Source organism: Ciconia boyciana, chromosome 1 (assembly GCF_034638445.1).
Source record: "Ciconia boyciana chromosome 1, ASM3463844v1, whole genome shotgun sequence".
In the NCBI taxonomy this organism is placed as follows: Eukaryota; Metazoa; Chordata; class Aves; order Ciconiiformes; family Ciconiidae; genus Ciconia; species Ciconia boyciana.
In genome coordinates this window covers 150633660-150651134 of record NC_132934.1, presented here as the reverse complement: position 1 = coordinate 150651134, position 17475 = coordinate 150633660, and the positions used below count along the sequence as shown (strand labels likewise).

Below are 17475 nucleotides of genomic sequence, written 5' to 3'. Positions count from 1 at the left end.
TTTACAAACCTCTCTTTGTTCAGAAGCTCCCTGGGCCTCTGGCTGGCTGATAAGGGGAAATGGCAGTTACAAACGTTGCTGTGGACTGTTTCTAGAGGGTCATAAAAGATGTCAGGGATGCAGGCAGAAAAAGCATTAAGGGGAGGAAAAGGAAATTATTCACACAGAAGGTTTTGGAGAAGAAGCTATGAGCAATGGAGCAGAGGGAGGGGGAGGATCCTGGAAAACGGACTTTGCCTAAAAACACTGAAGCATGCTGGGAACACTGTGGGGAATACTAGGTATGTGAGCTATTTTGTACAGATTTGCATGTCTTTTGTGCTATCAAAAACACAGAGCCATTAGTTTTTTGGAACAATCACAGTGTGCTTGTTTAATGTGTCTGAAACAGGGAACCATAAATCATGATTATACTAAAATGAATAAATCCTAAATTAAGGGGCAGTATTGCCAACTCAGAAGACCAGCAATTACTGCAAACTCAGTCGTAATTTGACATCCCAGGTTCCACCCGCAGGGGTAGGAAACCGAAAAGCCTCTTCCCATCTGTCATACTCAGGGCCCCACGTGGCAATCAAGCTGAATCCAGAGGAAAGGAAAGAAGCAACAGCTCCTCCACATAGGTCTCTGCACTATCATCGTTTAGAGTCACTGTTTCTAAAGACCCTCGCCTCTTGTCAGAGGTTGTCTCTGGATCCCAAAGCACTTCCAAAAACGTGCCACCAGGCTCCCTATCCCTGTTTACAGGTGAACAATCTATGGAGCCAAGAGGCTTAGGGAATGCTTAGATTCCAAAGAGGTGTGAGGATCGCACAGACGAAAACGTTTCACTTCAGTTTCCTTAAAAGTAGAGGCACTATCTGTTCTCTAGTGAGAGGAAAGAATGAGAAAGAGTGGTTGGGAAAGTAGGGAAGGAGAAGACTATATTCAACAAGAAGAACTGTTGCTTTCCACTCACTTCATTACAACTCTTCATGATTTCTTCTTCACTTGGTCAGCAGCCTGGTGAGGGCTCTCCAAGGTGGCTGGCCCACATGGCACAGACACCTGCTGCTTTGGGAAATGTTTGACTGGCTTCCTTTATCCTGTGATGGCTTTTATGGCTTCTTTTAATCCATGAGGACCTGAGATGTCTCTTCTGACAACGCTGCTTGCCCAGTGAAGGACCTGTCAGTCCTATAGTGTGGTACCTCAGCTTTCCAAGCTGTTGAAAACTCAACCATCACCAAGAGGGGTTTTCTTTAGCAGATACCAGTTCCTTTAAACCCTGGCTTACTCCTTGAAGCTTCCTCTGGTGTGCTCCGTCCCCTCCTTCCTCAAGCACCACTGTTCCTCTCCCCTCTGATCCCCTCAGTTCATGCCCCACCCCTCATCAGTGTCAAGAGCTGTTTGCCACCACAGCTGAGATAGATAGAGGAAAGCAGCAGCAGGAGGGACATAGCTGTCTTTCTGCCTGGGTCATCCATTGCAAACCATCTCTACATCTCAATTGTCCATGGAGAAAGGGGCATAGGTGCAATTACATAGATAGTGGCAGACCACATGTTGACCAGTGTCTCACTGCCGCATTCACTTTGAGACATCTTTTTCAGGAGATAGATTTATCTGAATGAAACTGGGGCTAACTGGATAGAAAAGGAGGTCCTGACTAACTTCAAAAAATGAATGAAATCTTTGTCCAAATTGACCATAATGGTCTAAACTGCTTTCAACTCCATCCCACACCATGTTACCACAGAAACACCCTTGAATTTGAGTCAGTATCATCTGTCTTATCACATAGCAATATATTATCCTTCTGAAGATAACTTTTCCTATACAAAACCAGAAGTTCTTCGGTGCTACTGAGCCATGGCACCTTTCTCTAAATTCACTGAAGAAAATTGTTTAAGACTGTATGTGAAAACTATTCAAACACACTAAGAAAACAAACATGGAAACATTTTTTCCAGATTAGATTGGAGTTTCTAAAACACTAAGCTTTTCATATTGCTTTAGGCTAAACACCCTCTCAAAAATAAAAGAGGTCTTGCAACTACCCAAAGCAGACAGACTTTCACTTCATGTTAAGTTCCGTATCTGCCTTGGCTGCTGTGGTTTTAATGGGTTGTCCAAAAGTATCCATAATTCCTTCATCAGAATCTGAGAAACTCTGAGATTTCTTATTTGCTGAGTATTTCTACTTGAGGATTGGGTCACCAAGGGGAAGAAAGGAAGATCAGAATGTTGCAAAAAGCCTTGTGACTGGGAGACTGAATGGGGAGAGGAAAATACACACTAAAAAAAAATCTATTTACCCTTTGCATATTCCTCATACACTTGGGGAAAACTACATATCTGAGAACATCTTATCAGAATGAAATTTCAGGAAGATTTAATATTGCTTGGCTGTTATTTTAGGTTTAATGAACTAAAATGCAACGTCTGCATGAGTCTACACTACTTCCTAAGCAGTAGTGCCAAAAATAGCAGTTCTCCTAAATGCACCCTCTCGTATTCAATGGAAGCTTGTATTATACAGGTTCCAGCATCAAAAAGGGATTTGCTGAATTCTGATAAGTAACTTAACAGTTTCCAGGATAAAATAGTGGTGGAAGGAATCAGTCAGTAGCTTAGCCATTTTCAAACCTTAAAGTGTAGCTTTCCACCTCCCCTGCCCTCTCAGAGACATTAAATTTCCCTGTGACTCAAACTGGGAGAAATAGAAATATTCCACTTCCAGCTGTCTCTTTCCACTATTTTTCTTTGTTCATTCTTTTCAGCCAGAAAAGGAGATAAGTGCTGAAATGGTAGTTATTCCAGCATCAACCCAGTAGCTGAAGTGAGATTTCTGAAGGAGTAGTAAAATAATTGAGAACTCCTGCTGTGAAAATGATACTTTTTCCGTCTTGTTTCCCATATGTGAGGTATGGCCTTCTCCACATTAGAATTAAACCTGTTAAAGCACACAGGCCACTGAAGAACAAACAATATATGCTACATAAATGCTACATAGATGAGAAATATATAAGCCATGGGGTATGTTTCTAAATCACAGGATGGCACTGAATGGTGCTTGTATTTTCAACCTTAAATGTAGGCACCCTATTAGAAACATTGCCCCCTGTTTTCATTGCATTGTCTCCTCTGAAGCCTTGAGGATGACTGATCTGTGCTGGGCTAATCAGAGAACCAATGCAGAAGAAGAAAAAAAAAAAAAAAGTGGGTCACTTACTTAAACATTAAATTTGCCAGTGAAAAAAGCCCCTGCTCTTTCCTCCGCATCTCCCTTTCCTTAATTATCATTAAGGAAAATTGGTTTTCTTCCCCCGGTGGATTTGATGCTGATGGGAAAGAGGGTGTGGGAGTTTTTGCCAATTACTGATGAATATTTACTTGTCAGATAAAAAGGTGAAGTGAGCAGGGGTGGACTGACTGAAGGAGGGTAAGAGGTCAGAGGTTGCCCCTGCCATGCCTAGTAGTGTTTGATGGAGTGCATATACCACATCATGGGATGAGGGAAGGAGCTGGCTGGTAACTCTCCCTCATCCCTTTCACAGCTCCATGAGGTCTTGATGTTGCTGCTGAGCATCAAGTCCCATAGTGAGCCCACAGATCGTTGGGTTTTAAATTGGCAGAGGCTCTTCTGCCTTCAAGGAGTGAGAGATGTTAGATTAAATCAGTCAAAAATTATCTTATCTTCCTAAAGTCAACCCATGACCTGCAACAGTTAAACTAAACCCTTTCAACTGGAGCTAGTATATGTTTTAACTTGTAATTGTGGAAAACACTTGTATTGTATTCCAGGAGGTCACATAAAAAAAATCTCTGGCAGAGTTGCTGCAGTGGCTGTCAATGGACAGACAGGGAAATGAAAATATCATGGAAACTGAAAAAATCAAATAACACATTCAGAATATTTAATTTCTTTTAGAAAGGTTTGGAAATACACTGACTCAAATAGCCCAAATCTAATCACCTTCAGGGCCCATTTTTCTTCTTTACATGCACTTCTAAATCAGAGCTGAGCTAAGAGCTGTAACTAAGATGGAAATTAATGATTATTGTTGTCACTGTGCAATAGTTTAATCTAAAAGAAAGAAACACTATTATGATTATTATTCTGCACTAACTAGTCCTTTGTTAATTTGCTAACAACTCACACAAGAGTTTGGCTGTCCTGAGCTCTATATTTACAGGCAGTGAAACTAAAGAACAGAAAGGTGCAATGTCTTGTCCAAGGGCGTCCAGCAAGCCAGTGACGGGGCTGGAAACCCAACAAGCAGCTCTCCCAAGATATAGGTGCAGCTCCATGGCAGCTCAAGGGCTCACTGAAAATTGCTCACTGTCTGGTTTAACTCATCTTTCAGTGACAGTGCAAACACAAGGGAGGAGCCAGGGCCATGTGGCTGGGGAGTGCAGCAGCTTTGATTTAAATAAGCTTTAATTGCCATAGAATCAAACTCCTTAATCCCATATGTCCATGGTCAGACCTCCAGGGCACAATGGCTGCGTTTTGAAAACGCAACTGCAAAGGCTGCAGCAACAGACAGATCAACCCATGGGCTTTGCTGGTCACCGAAAAACCTCACATCTGTAAAGAAGATTTTGCTCCTTATAGAAGAACTAGGAATGGCCCTTTCCTACCATTTTATTCTGTCTGTGCTTTTGTAGATTTTGAGTAAAGCTAAGACTGACATTTCATCCCCATTCCAAATCTGACTACCATTCGGGTGCACAAGGGGACAGTAAGTACAGGTCAGGGTTCTGGCATAAGTTTGTTCTGTAGGAGAAACCCTTAGCCAACCCATATGCACACCTGCATCATCGCCCAGACCCGTGCCAGGACCCAGTGTGCAACGCAAAAGGACATTGGACTACCTTGCATCATCTGGATGCAAAACAACAGCAACGCTGTCGCGGGCTAATGGGCTTTACATTTTTATCCTACTAGTTTCTCTTAAGGTTGAAAGCATTCAAATTAAAGCACCTCCCTTTGGCAAGCACCAGTCATTACTGAAGTATTACCCTGAATTGCCTCCCCACCCTACGCCTCAAATGGCAGAAAGCAGACATCTCCCGTGTGCTTCTGATCCAAATTCTTCCCTCTGGGAGGTTTCCCAGGACCCTCACTGTTTTGATTAACAGAATGTGTTTCTGCTAGAATGGTTGATAGATGAAATTGGATTTTGTAGCAGAAAAATTAGTTCCTGGTTGTAGGAGGATTAATGGTTCCCCCTCTCTTTAACATGTGCCCACTGGCAGGGCTCTTCACTGGGTCCTGAGCATGTGCTGAGACAATCTGTTCCTTTGGCTTTCTCTTACACAAGGGGTTTTTTTGGTTTCATTAATTTTCCCTGTTTTTCTTCTTTTTCTTCCTCACTATGGGGGAACTTGGAAAGAAAAAAGGGTGGAGAGAAACAAGAATGGGCTCTGAACGCTCGTAAAGAAATGCCTGCACACTTGCTCCTCAGAAAAATGTGCACCTCTTCACAAAGGAGAAGAGAAACAGCTTGTTTCACTCTTCTCTGGGCAAGGCACTAAGTCAGTGCAGGCAAAACAGCCAAAGCTAATAAAGCCTCATACCAATTTTAACCAAATACTTTATTCTCTCAGCCAGGTGAAGAGCCTTACAAATGTGTGGGTTTGAGTTGCTGTAAAACCTTTCCTCCTGTAAAGCGCGATCCCTCGGATTTAGCAAAGCTACGTTATTAATAAGCATCAGGGGTTTAGAGAAACAAAGGCTGGAGGAAGGGAGGGGGAGCCTTATTTTAGGAAGGGGGCCAAGAAAGACAAGATGTTTAGGAGGGGGAAGTATCGACACCCTTGGAATAGAGAAAGTGTCGAATGCCAGCTGCAGAGCGCCTAAAAGAATGAGTGTCTCTGATGCTTTTGTCTCCTTATATGGTAAAATGATAGAGAGGGGTTTCACTAGGCTGGGGAAGGCAGCAGCCTCTTTCCACACAACACTGACTGCAGAGCTGAAATCGGAAGAGCCGCTCTTCGCAGGCAGTAGAAAGCCCCGGCTAGCTGTGCAGCTCTCCTCTGCAAGCAGGCCGGTGTGCTCTTTACACATTTGTTAATGGATGTGACCCCCTGTCCCTGGTCCAGGAGGTGACATTAACTGCCCGCTACTGCTCTGTAAGTAAATATCCCTTTTTTTCCCCTCCCTCCCCACTACCCACGGACTAGATCTTTGAAGGTGTCGCTTTAAACAAAGGGTGCAGAGAGGAGGAGAGGGTTGTTTAATGCCCCAGTGGGTTGTTGGGTAAGGATGCGAGGAAAGAGATTGCCGGTCCCCCTTTCTCCTGAGCACACAGCAAGGGGTGCGAAGAGGAGAAAAAGACAAATTTCTTATCAGAGCAATTACTGCTGCATGTCCATCCGTACAGTGACACATCAGCGAGCTGGTGAGGTGCTGGGTCATTTCATGTGTACCTATTTTTAATGACTGCATTGTGCTGCGTGTGTAACCCACTGGGGAGGTGAGGAAAAGCAGAAGCTCGGGTCTTAGATTCCTTACACCTCCGTGCACCCCTCTGCTGCCGAGCTCAACAAAGGAGGATTTTTGCACTGTAGCAAGAGCAGATGCACATGAGACAAAGGTAGCCTTTCCTCTTTGCAGGCAAACGCTGTGGACAGATTGTGTACGGGAAAAACGGGGAGCCATCAGCATCGTATTTCTTCTTCTTACGTGGAGAGAATAAATTAGAACGCGAATCCCAATTAATAGCTCTGAATTCCTTCCTTCCATGCTTCTCTCTGCGTGCATGTGTGTGCAGCCACAATAACCCAGGTCCTTAATGTATGCCGTCTATCATGGATTTCTCTGTGTACATAATAAAGGAAATACTAACTTTCATTGTCTGCATTAATGGCTGTTCTAAACTTTCTACTTCCCTAAAGGGATACAGCTTTTATTTAGTTCACCAGATACCTGCATATTTCAGCTTTGCTGTGTACAGAGACACACACATAGTCACAAGAGAGCAAACCTTCTAAAATCTATATACCAGCAGCAGTCAGTCTGTTATTGTTACTCCCCTGACTCCTATCTAGAGGTATATTAACTAAGATTGCTGATTGCTGTTTGCTGATTGACACTGAGATTGCCATGGTCAGTAGCTATAACATTTATTGTTGGCTATACATGTTTGTACACTGTCCTAAATAGGAATTGTCCAAGAAGGGACCCACAGAAGGGGGTGTGTTATTAGATACTCACATGCATCCAAATGTGAAGGAATGCTATAACTAAGGTTGCCATTCGCTTTCTGTTATGAACCCTATTTTCATCAGTTCATACATTTATGGGACTCCCTGCTTTCTGGCTAAAATCTTCTGTGCCTTTTATCAACTAGATGGTAAATTTTGAAAATGATTGCTTCAGGTGTGTGGTTGTGGAAGGCAGAAAAATAGTCTCTTTTTTAAAATTTATTTTATACAAATTTCTGTTTGTTTTCTGCCCCTTTACATATAACCGGGAAAGGATGCACTCTAAAGGCTGCTCTGTCAATAGAAACTGTGTATATTCTTGACCACATTTGGAGAAAATAAAAAAGAAGTATGTGAGGTACTATATTTATTGAAAACTCAGTTCCAAACACTGCCATAGTAGCACTACTGTATCCAAAATCTGACCAGACCACCAATAAAACTATCTTTTACCCTAGCCATAACATAGATAATGATCTTTGGCTTCCGAGCCAACACGTGGTTGAGGTGAGCAGGGCAGCTGAAAGGACACAAACCGCTGTTGCTGAGAAATCATATTTGTGAAAGTTACCTGGGGTTCCCACCTAACATCTCCATCTGACTAGCAGGCCTGAGGTTGGGGGATGGACCAGTTCTTGAGGTCTTTTGAGGAAGCTTAGAAGATCCCAAGATGGCAGAACTGCTGGGGTAGAATATACTTATTTTTGGCTCTCACCATTCTGCCAAATGTGCTCCCAAGGGAGTCAGCAGGGCTACACATGCAAGCACCAAGTAGTCACTTCCAGGTGGTTGGGTTTTATAGAAAAATATTACTAATTTTTGTGAGATCACTGTTGTCACATAGCAGTGGCTATGCTGTGTCAGACATTGTTTGTATATGCAAAGCTCCTGCCATGAGGAGCACGTATTGGTGATTCGCAGCTAAAGTACTGGCATACAGATTCTTCCCAGGAAGAGGGCCTTTATCCCTGTTTCCTACCTACGATTATACAGTTTCTTAAGGAAGTCTAGGGAAACACTTTCCCTGAAATCACGTCTTTCCTATCCATACAGACAGACATCAGCACTCCCAGCTGGCACACTTTGCATTAGAAAAAAAATTAGACAATTCCTTCAATCACACACAACACAGTCTTCCAGGATCCCATCATGCCTTAAACATCAGGAGCCAAAAAAAGAAAAAAAAAAAAGTTGGTGACAAAGTACAGCTCCTGCAATTGTAAGGGCTGATGAGAGTTTCTGCTGCATTGCACTGCAAATTCAAGCTTTCATCCCAAAAGAAAGGGATGAGGACGGCTGTAAAGATCTATATTCACATGAATGACTCCTGGCTCAGTTCTCCAGGGCATTGAGCCCTAAGCCCAAGAGCCAAGTCTTACCTGCTGTTGTCCTTGCCTTGCCTCACAGGGGTCAGGACATTCAGAGTTAAGGGAGGGCCAGATAAATGTTAACACCATCAGCCAAAGGAAATGGCTTCTTCTCCATGAAAATCAGGCTGAAAACTGAAGTAATGCCTGTTACTGCTGGCCAGCACGCTGCCACTCTTGCAAGGTCCCCACAGACTAGTTACAAGCAGGTCTGAGGCTCATTCAATTTTCTCTGCCGGATAAATCAGTCCTGAGCATCTTCAGAGAAACTCTGGATGGTGTAGTGTTGTAGGCAGTCACCTTCCCTCATTTGGGTACTGCTTCAGAGATTGGGCATCTCATAATTTGCATTTTTAGACTGATTAATCCTAATTGTGTAATTTTAATGTTTCATTTATATATGCACAGTTATTTGTGATGCAGATTCACCCCAAGTGAGGGTATGATATGGCAGGGTAATGACAGGTTTCATGGAAATAAATCTTGGATACATTGACAGCCACTGAAGCATTACCATTTCAACAATACTAATTAGCTATATATAGAGAGAGAGTTTGATTAAAAACCACCAGAGGCTTCTTTTAAGGCTGAACACCATAACACTCATACCAGGTGAAAAAGTTACAGTCCTCGTTTTGTTCCTTTTCACATACTCTTCTATATTCAATTGGATAATACTAACTAAGATGCTAAATGGCTACTGTACATACCGCAGTACACTGTAAGAGGAGTCTAGGTGAGCATAACACTGATATAAGATTACTCATCTCTCCCTTTCACAGCAAATTTTCAACTTTAAAGTTGCAAATCTATCAATCACAGCAGAGCAAGCCCTAAGGTTGCACTTTTGGTGGTGGGAGGTAGTTCTAGACCCTTGGCAAGCACAGGCACAAGGGCTCAAAACCCACCACTCTTTATTTCATCTTGCATAATAGAAGTAGCAAGTTGCATAAAACGGTAAGATATCTGTCAGCATTTCCCTACCCCTGTTTTGTCATTGCTCTGAAACACTCTTGAGATTTAGACTAAAAGGATCTTCAGAGACCAGGATCCCACCTGTGATGAATTCCTCCTCCTCCATACTATGCTATGCATCTCTCCATGGTAGACCCAACATCTTCTGTCTTCAGTTAGAAAAGATCTCGCCCACAAAAAGATTGCTTATGTCCTTGTCTCCAGGCTCTCTGTGTCTTTCTGTGCTTGCTCCTGCATCTCTCATGCACCACAGGTACTTTGACTCAACGTTAATAGCTGATCTCTTTGCTCTCTGTGTCCAGTCTCCAGCCCCAAACCCCAGCAAACAAACTGGACCAAACTGGTTTCACCCAGGTGTAATCAATCTATTTTGCTAAGATGAGCCCAGCTGAACGGGTACCTCTGCGGTTTACACAGCCTCCCTTGCCACGTTTTGGAAAGCCAACGGCACAGAAGTATGGATGCCTCACCGCCCCGAGGCATTCTCTGCTACAGTAGTTTTGTACGGTAGCTGAAAGACGTACATTAACTGATATTCCAAATCACCACGCATGCCAATTATCTTAGACAGAAAGGGGCTTTGTGGTCTTGCCTCTGTAAACAGAACCAGACAGAGAGACCCAGAGCTGTTCTGCTAGAGGCCAGGACAAATAACAAAGCATTCTTCCTCCATAAGTCCTCCCAGTTTTGCTTCTATTCTTTCTAGAAGGAAGGAAACATAGAATATTTGGGTCATTGTTCTGGTTTTGTGCCCTGGATTGTATTATGCGGGACTTCAAAAATATAGGAGAATTCAGAAATGTCACTGCATGGTAGCATGTGGCATTTTCTGGATATTTTTATCGTAGGGTCTAATTTCTCTGGGATTAGCAGTGTTCCTGTCAATAAAAGAAAGCGATTCTTTTCTGGCAAAACTAACTTCCGTTGGAGTTTAGTGTCTGCAGTCATTTAGCTTATACATTATTTCTGTAGTGTAGGGCCAGAGGTAACAATTGGTTTTATTAATCTTACACTATTTTTCTCCTCTATCATTTTCTGTTATCTGCTTAAATGCTCTTATTAGAAATACGAATTTCTATGCTTAAGTAATATCAAGTATTTGATCTTTCTCTTTGAGTAAGCCTTTGCTTATTCTGCAAGAGAAAGAAGGAAGACAACAGTTTCAAAAGGCTTTAAAATAGAAAATAAGAGCAAGCCTTTCTGCTTGAACTGTGCTCTTCCTTGCTGTGGTAGATTTACGAGTCATGCTCCATGTTATTTCAATAGGCTCCTTTTGTAACTGAAATGAATGCAGGAATGTTGGTAAGACCATGCATCCTCCAGTCATTTCAATATCAACCTCAGATAATCATAGTGTAAATTGTGTGGGATACACTTTCAAAGTGTCAGTGCTCAGTTCGTCTGTGGCCTCTGTAGTTACTACCACTGGTGCTTGCTCTACCACTGCTGGAGTGGCTCTAAACTGGAGCAGATCCTTATTGTGACTGCCAAACACAACAAACCACACAGAAACCACAACTGGAGTGTTCCCTCTCCACTACTATAACTGGGATCACTTTAGCCAGGCACATGAGGAATCTTACCACATGAGAAACATTCTGGGGTTTTTTATTATTATTATTATTAATATGTTAAGGTAAACAATAAATTAAATAGCAAACTATTATAATTTAACTATAAATTAGATTGTTATATTATTTTATAATATAATATAAATTATATTATATTATAAATTATATTATTATATTATTGCTATATAAATTAAATAGCAAACAATTAAATAGCAGACTATCCACTTTCCAATTCATGATAGGCTGACTGTGCAATCCAGACAGGAACCAGGTATGCTTTGGTTATCTGCACATGTTAATGCAGTCCGTCTGCTCAGAAAATTGCTCTAAAGTGCTTAAAAAGAAACATCGGAATGTTATAGCATAGGCAAAATAAGTCAGCCGTGTACAAGGAAGCTGAGTCGCTGGAAAAACCTAACTCTGATTCTTTACATCACAGTTGTAAATCGCAACTGTGATTCTTTACATCTTTACACAGTTACATCACAAACAGAAGAATGTTTTAAGGTAACTTTAAAAAGTCCATTAAAAACTAAACATTTTTTTAATAGCTTTTAATATTTAGTATGTATAATAGAAAGGCCTGAGTGGGATATTTAGGAAGAGGTTTCTTTACTTGGGTTTGATTTTTATTGTTTTTTATTATTACTATTATGTTCAAATATTAAACCAAGTTTTCCTGGCTCTTGCCGGGGAGCTTCTAGGAGATCTATGTATATCTACTCTGAGCTTAAAACCTTTAGAAGCAGCAATGAACACCTCTGTAATTAGATACTTCTAATATGCTAACCTTAATGTGGACACTGGTAAAGCAGTCTGGGCTTGTTAACAGGGCTGTTCTGAAAGAGCAATGACATATTATGTTATAAGGCCTTGATTTCTTGAAGACAGGGTGCCAAATTCTTTTGATGGGCTTACTACAGGATTGTTCTTCCATAGCGGCAGCAGGGGAAAAAGGCTTCCACTTTCTTCTCAACTTAAAAAAATGAAGAGCACAGGCACATCTGTCTAAGCAAGCTTGTCTTATTTACAAGCTTAGCATAAACCCCAGATCATGGGATACAAGGATACCCAACAACTTGTTCCCTACAGTAATCACGACTCCCCTTTTAAGGACCTACACAAAGATGATGGTATGAACAACAGCTGTAGTAATAAGCTTCAGTGTCTCAATAACCTTGCAAAAGTATTTTCCTTTTCTTCTCTTTAATCAAGAAATGCACCTTCATGCAGTGGTAACCCAGTAGCCACTGGCAGGGACAGAGGGCCTATGGAAGGAGAAGAGTGGCTGGCTGGAGTTCCTGCAGGATGAGCTGTGCATCACTTGTGTCTCAGCACCTGGTTAGCTTTTGCGTTGGCCATCTTTAGCATACGGAAGAAAATGTCCTTCTGTGGCCCTTGGAGGGAGACTTGGCTGCTCTGCATTATAGACAAAGAAAGAGGGCTACTGCCTCTTAATGTGTTTTAGTAAATCTAAACACACAGGGCATACGCTTTGGGTGCTTGTGGTGCGCATCTACTTCAGGAATTTTGAAGTTCAGGTGGACTCTGACTGTATGTTACTTCTTTTTTGTTCTTGTCAGTGCTACTGGCAAATGGACGTTTCTTCTTCTCCTAAAGTAAATTAAAAAGAATTAAAATTAGCTTTCCCCCCTCTCTACTTGCATGGCATTATGGCCTGGTTTGAAAAAATTATTAGCTCTTAGAAGAGTGGCTTGCAGTTGCTGCAACAAGATAATAGATAACGAATGTGGCAATAGCTGCTAAGTTACAGGAAAACAATCACCTCTGGCCAGAAAGACCAGCAGAGTTTGAACTGCTAGTTCATACTTGCAAAGGGTATCATAAATCTTTGCATTTTAGCCTTTGGAACATTAATATAAATTGTTTCCAAATGCTCTAGACCTGCATGGCTTATGTCACTGGAGTTGCCAGACACAAATCTTCCTTTCTCAGGGGAAGGAGAATAAACAGATAGAAAATTCTCCATGTGCACAGTTCTTCTGGAAAAATGTCAGGTGGGAGAAATGTGTGTACATCTTGGAGGAAGATGGGTGTCTCCAAAGACCTTTTATTTCCTGTGCAGGTGGCTAAGAGAACATCCTGCTCCAGGGGCACACCTAGAGCCCCAGCTCTACTGACCTGACTGAGGTCAATAGTGAGTCCCCCTTTGGCATCTACAGGGGCTTAATTCTGTGTCCTCAGCTACCGTTACAACAAGAGATCAGAGCTTCACTTCACTGAATAAACTAAACAACTCCTACATTTTTTAGGCAATTTCCCTTGGCTTCTTTCTCTCTCTTGTGTGTGTGCATCTGTACCTCTCAGTGTTCAACACCCCCTAAGAGGGGTTGAAATATGAGATGCACAGAACATCTCTTATTAGGCTTGCAGACATAGTTCAAAAAGCAGGCAAGGTCTGGGGCATCTAGTCCCTTTTCCCAGTAGTCAATTAGTGTCATGGGATGGGGGAACACTGGGTGATCTCTTAGTGACACTGTGAGCCCTAATTTTTATGAGGTAATACGATAACTTTAACAACTACTGCTAGTAAAATGAGACTGACTGAGCAAACAGGGGAAGAAGAGGAAAGAAGCATAGTTTTTAAGTCAGCCTACTAACTTTTTGGTAATTTTCATGCCAGTTCTTACTTCCTGGAAGAAACAATGTGGGTAGTGCTAACATTTGGCATAAGCTGTAACTTCTCTTCTGGGCATGCAATGGAAAGCTCTTTTCCTTTTGGAGATGTACTTGTTATGTCTAATGTTGTAGGAGGGAGACTGTATGGCAGAAAAATCAATTTCTCCTTCATGATAATGTTGAGAGCAATCTGAAAAAGCATCAATATAAAATGACTACTGCGATAAAATCTAAAGACCTTGTTGTTCCGCAAAGAGGTATAATAAAGATGAGCTTCTGGCCCACAAAGCTTTACAGTCAACAAGTATCAAGCACAAGAGGAAGAAATAGATCGATGGCAAAGAGGTTGAATTGCCATTTGTGTCCATCCACAACTGTGAAAGTCTTTTATTTTTTTCTTAAAGCCCAAAGCGGTGCATAAAATCCGCACTAAGCTAAGCACGATTTTGTACATGACAGGGACCAACAGACTGGCGATGTAGAGGACCATGTACACCAAGTGAAAGGCAAAAACATTGCTTAGTATGATTTCACATTTCTTGTTTGTAAGACAACAGTGAAATTATTTGTTTGACATTCCTGCTAATTTTTCAGTAGATAGGTCTCGTGATTACATTTAATTTCTTCTCTCCAGAGAAGAAAAAAGCTGTCAAATATCCTCAAAATGTCACATAGTAGATCGTGAGATCCAATCCAAGTCCCAGATCTAAAGAACCTGGAATTTGGGATGCTTCACCCTGAATTCCAGCTTTCTGAATGAAACCACATGAACTTGAATTCCTAACTTCGAGAGATATTGGATCTCAAATTAGTGCCAGATCCAATAAAAGGTCCACGCAACTAGAATCAAAATGCAGATCTTGGAAACTTTCCTTTCTTGTCTTTTAATTTCTCAGATCTCCGGAGCTGTGCCTCGAACCCCATCCAGAGCTGCCCCTTCAGTGTCTTCACAGAGCAGAGCTCACCCCTAAATCTGTTCGGGACATAGAAATCAGGTCTGCCTCTCCCTGCTCAGGGCTATGGGGACAATCTGCTGTGACAATCTTAGAGCACATTTAACAAAACTAGATCCCTTTCAGAACAGGGAGAAAAATGACCAGGTATTTTCTAAAATAGTGGCACTGACTATTCTATTAAATAATGCTTGCCTCTGCTCCTGTGAAAAGCACCCAGAAAATAATACAGCACTCAAGAAGAAACCTCCTGTGACCAAGAGACTGGAACATCCACCTCTGAGTCCTTCTTCCAGTCACAAACCACTTCTATATTTTACATTTATCAGCTTTGGATGAAGAATAGAAATGGTATAAACCTGTAAAGGAATCACACTTTATGGTTTTTGCTTTTACACATCTTGATTGCAGAGAAATTTTTCACTCTTCAGTATCACACATCTACTTCTAATTCAGGGCTAGAAAGAACTAATTCTGAAGAAAGGTGAAAAATGGAAGTTCATAAATGGTTCCTGCTCACACTTTAACTTAGTAATAATGCAAATTAACTGTGCAACCAAATCCTATCATATGGAAAAAAGGTCTAATAAAACCTGGTAAAAAGTACAGATTTCTGTCCTAAATGCAGACTATTTGGACAAAACTATCACTCCTCTCAGACTCAGTCATACATACACACACCAGTTTATACTGGTCTGACTCCATTCATTTTGCTGAAATTACTCCTTGAAGGAAATTAAGTCTTCTCTAGTTCTTTCATGGGAAAGTACAAATGTTTTATGTAGGTTGGGGGTGTAAACAGGCTCAAAACAGAGGGGAAAATAAATCCACCATCACCTTTTAAACGTTGTGGCAAAGACTGCACCTCCGCTTCCAGAGGAGACTAACTTGCTGGAAGCAGTTATGAAGGAAAGGTCACTCTGTACCGGCCCTGTTCTCCTCCCTGACACTTTCATTGCTAGCCACTGCTGTTGGAGATGGGCTGGAGGGGAACTCTGGGTAGTCATTGCACTTCTCTCTCCAGCGTAAGTCTTCTTACTTTCCGACTTTTTGTTATCAGTCCCTATGATCCTCTTCACACCTTAAGGACCAAGAGCACCTAGCATACTCCTAGCTCCCCTTTGGGATAAGAAAGTTAATTAGTTCCTAGAGCATCAGTAGGGTCAAAGCAGCTGGACAGCAGTCCTTCTGGGTTGTTGGTAGCACAGACGACCAGCTGTCAGGATTTTTCTTCCAAGCACATTTTGGGGTTTGGTAGTTTGTTTCTCTTTCTTCCTTAGTAGTTACTTGGAGTTCAAAGGACTTCCCAGCAGCTAAGCCATCACTTACCTACTTCGCACATATAAAAGCACTCACCCCTTAGTCTGTGCTAGTCACACAATTAGCAGTTGACCCAACATTTAAAAAAAAAAAAAAAAATCTTTCTAGACATCAAAACAAACTTTGCCCATTCAGGCTGCCCTAAAACCTTAATCAAACCCCAGCTATGGGGAATAAAAGATAATAATAAAAACTGAAATCATGGAGGAGAACTCAGGATTTCAGAATGCCCTAAGGGTGACTCCCACCGCCAGAAAGAGAGGACGAACTCCAGAATCAAGCAACCTGTGCCAAGAACACTAAGCAAGTAACAACTTTTTCTTTAAAACTGAGAGCTGAAGTTGGCAAAAGGACTGCAGCTGCTGTAAATGTCACTTGTGTGTGAAAGACAGAGGTAGCCACTTAAGCCATTAGTACCCAAAACATTTAAGGCTTTATAGATCAAATGTGGCTTAAAGAGGAGATGAGGCCTGGCAGGCAGTGAAGATCATGCAGTCCGGGTGGAATGTGCTTTCTGCCTGGGAAATTCCCCTTCCTAAGCAGGCAGCTATGCCCTGCTCCAGCTGTAACCTCCAAACAGATTTCAGGTGCAACACATGCTGCAAGCCTCAGGTTAAGAAAGAAACTAATGACTCCAATGAAACCCCAAATAAATCGTCCCAGGCAATAATGAACATTCATGCAAGTAATCAAAGGCATTTGTGTCATCGTTGCTTGTGCATGCATCCAGAAAATGATGGAGACATAACAAGACCTGAGGAACAACCAGCAGTTGTCTCTAATTCAGACAAGCTGATACATCATTTGCAGTTTCTTCTACTTTCTTTTCCCCTTCCATAACCATTGTTTGACATATGCCTGAACCAGGGCAGCTAGCTCCCATTTATGTCCCAGTATGCTACAGCTGTTGGATAACTCATTCAACTGCATCAGAGAAAAATCAGATATACAATCACAGACCCCACATCTCCGGCTGCTAACACTGCCCATAGTCCCATGCATGAGGAGAGATGGAGGGTTGGTGTACCACTGCAGGGCAATGATTGCCAGGCATTGGCTCACTGAGAATGTAGAAAAGGAATCACAGAATCACAGAATCGCAGAATCACAGAATCGTATAGGCTGGAAAAGACCTTTAAGATCATCGAGTCCAACCGTAAACCTAACACTACCAAGACCACCACTACACCATGTCCCTAAGCACCTCATCCAAATGTCTTTTAAATACCTCCAGGGATGGCGACTCAACCACTTCCCTGGGCAGCCTGTTCCAATGCTTGACAACCCTTTCAGTGAAGTAAAATTTCCTAATATCCAGTCTAAACCTTCCCTGGCGCAACTTAAGGCCATTTCCTCTCGTCCTATCACTTGTTACCTGGGAGAAGAGACCGACCCCCACCTCGCTACAACCTCCTTTCAGGTGGTTGTAGAGAGTGATAAGGTCTCCCCTCAGCC

The 17475-nt window shown here is 42.0% G+C and overlaps 1 protein-coding gene across 3 annotated transcripts in view; it reads left to right on the top strand.

Annotated features, from left to right (window-relative positions):
- The first annotated feature begins 5931 nt into the window (after positions 1–5931).
- FHL2 (four and a half LIM domains 2) overlaps positions 5932–17475 on the top strand; it is a 28123-nt gene continuing 16579 nt past the window's right edge. For 2 of the 3 annotated variants that reach the window (XM_072849773.1, XM_072849771.1), the window contains exon 1: positions 5932–6120. The gene's annotated coding sequence lies outside the window, so the exon portion shown is untranslated. Of the gene's footprint in view, positions 6121–14643; positions 14743–17475 lie in introns of all 3 variants that reach the window. The other variant, XM_072849772.1, reaches the window with a different exon arrangement.